Source organism: Pteropus medius, unplaced genomic scaffold (assembly GCF_902729225.1).
Source record: "Pteropus medius unplaced genomic scaffold, Ma_sr-lr_union100, whole genome shotgun sequence".
NCBI lineage: Eukaryota > Metazoa > Chordata > Mammalia > Chiroptera > Pteropodidae > Pteropus > Pteropus medius.
Window position 1 is genome coordinate 26,948,671 of NW_024352787.1, and position 2,381 is coordinate 26,951,051.

A 2,381-nucleotide genomic window follows, 5' to 3' on the forward strand; every position below is an offset into this window, starting at 1 on the left:
AGGAGTACCACTGATCCAGTGCTGAGTCTATTAATTTTTTTCTCCAGTATCCTCCACTCTCAGCACTATATAGCCTGAAACCAAAAGGAACATTGGCATGAATAGTGAGAAGTCCAGGAGAACCCTTCTAGTTCTGGCCCAAGGATCAGGAAAAGGACATTCTAATGCTCAGAGAGAGGAGAGAAATCTTTTTTTCTTTTCTTTTCTCCAAGCCCTCATGCTACAGTCCCAAGTGGTTCTGTGTTAGTGATGCGGAGCCCACAGGACCAGTTCCTCAATAACCACAAACTACCAAAATGATTACATAGATAACCTGAGTAGTTCCATATCGAATGAAAAAATTGAATTCATAGTTAGAATTTTCCAAGGATCTCTTCTAGGTCTGGTGCTTTCTGTTTGGGAAGGTTATTAGCTATTGATTCAGTTTCCTTAATAGGTATAGGCCTATTCAGATAGTCTATACCTTCTTGTGTGAATTTTGGCAGATTGTATCTTTTAAGAAATTTATCCATTTTGTCCAGGTTATCAAATTATTGTGGTCATAGAGTAATTTATAATATTCCTTTATTATCCTTTTTATGTGCATAGGATCTATACCTCTGTCTCCTATTCTATTTCTGATACTAGTAATTTAAGTCCCTTCTCTCTTTGTCTTAGTTAGCCTATATATAAGCTTATCAATTGTATTGACCTTTTCAAAAAAAAACAGCTTTTGGTTTCATTAACTTTCTCTATTTATTGCCTGTTTTCAATTTCATTTATTTTTATTATATCCTGTAACACAGGAACTCCAGGCCAGGAACCTGCACCTGGGCCTTGGATATTCCATAAAAACCACCAGGAGGGCCAGCAAAGTGAGACACTCCATTTATTACTCACAATACAACGAAGCTTCAGCACTTGGTCTGTTGGAGCTGCAGGAAAAGGCAGCCAGCCAAGAGCAGGCATTGTTTTATGTGCAAGCAGAAGAGAAGGGGATTGCCTCCTCCCAGGTAACAAAGGTCTTCCTCTGTAGGTGTGCTGGATTGCTGCCTATCTAGTGTTAGAGAGGACCGGACCAGCCATGTCTTCCAGCAGAGCAGAAAGATAATGTCCATGGGAATGGCCAAAGGGGCACATAGTGCCCACGGGAGCAACGAGAAGTGTCCTTGTGGGCAAACACAGCCCAGGGAAAGCTTTGTTCATTGTCCTCCTTGAGGCTGCTGACCCAGAAGTCCTCTTTGCTTCCCATGTCCATGGAGGGACGATGTTTGAATTAACCTCACTTATCCTTTCTTCTGCTTACTTTGAATTTAATTGGCTCTTCTTTTTTTAAAGTGGAAGCTTAGTTGATTGATTTTAGGTCTTTCTTTCTATAAACATAGTCAATGCTGTAAATTTCCCTCTAAGCACTGTTTTCACTGCATCCTACAAATTTTGATGTGTTTTCATTTCATTTTGTTCAAAATATTTTAAAATCTCTTTTGAGATATTTTTGACCCATGTGTTATTTAGAAGTATGTTGTTTAATATACAGGTATTTTGGGATTTTCCAGCTATCTTTCTGTTATTGATTTTTAGTTTAATTCCATTGTAATCTGAGAGCAGACATTGTATGATTTGTAGTCTTTTAAATTTATTAAGGTGTGTTGATGGCCCAGCATGTAGTCTATTTTGGTGAATGTTCCTTGTGAGCTTGAGAAGAATATATATTCTGCCATTATTGGATGAAGTGGTTTATAGATAGATGTACATTACATCCAGTTGATTGATGGTGGTGTTGTGTTCAACTATGGCCTTACTGATTTTCTGCCTGCTGGATCTATTTCTGATAGAGGGGTGCTGAAGTCACCAAATAGTGGATTCATCTATTTTTCCTTGCAGTTCTAAGAATTGTTATGTATTTTCGAGATTTTAGAGATTATCATTATGTAATACCCTTCTTTATCCCTGATAACTTTCCTTATTTTGAAGTGTGCTCTGTCTGAAATTAATATAGCTACTCTTGCTTTCTTTTAATTAGTATTAGCATAGTATACCTTTCTTCATCCATTTACTTTTTTTTTTTAATGCCTATAGTACCTGATATTCCTAGGTGATCTCTCAGCCAAGTACTAACCAGGCCCAACTCTGCTTAGCTTCCGAGATCAGACAAGATCTGGCAAGTTCAGGGTGGCATGGCCATAGACTTTCATCCATTTACTTTTAATCTATGTGTGTGTTCATAATTAAAGTGGGTTTCTTGTAGACACCATATACAGTAGTTGGGTCTTGTTCTTTGATCTACTCTGACAATCTATTTTAATGGTGCATTTATTTATTTATTCAATTTTTATAAATTTATTTATTTAAATTAGTTTCAAGTATACGGTACATTGGTTAGACATCTATAATGTTCATAA

General features: G+C 37.0%; 1 pseudogene; it reads right to left on the reverse strand.

Moving 5' to 3' along the window:
• Nucleotides 1-2,049: 2,049 nt before the first annotated feature.
• LOC120591925 (uncharacterized) lies at nucleotides 2,050-2,168 on the reverse strand (annotated as a pseudogene).
• Nucleotides 2,169-2,381: the final 213 nt, after the last annotated feature.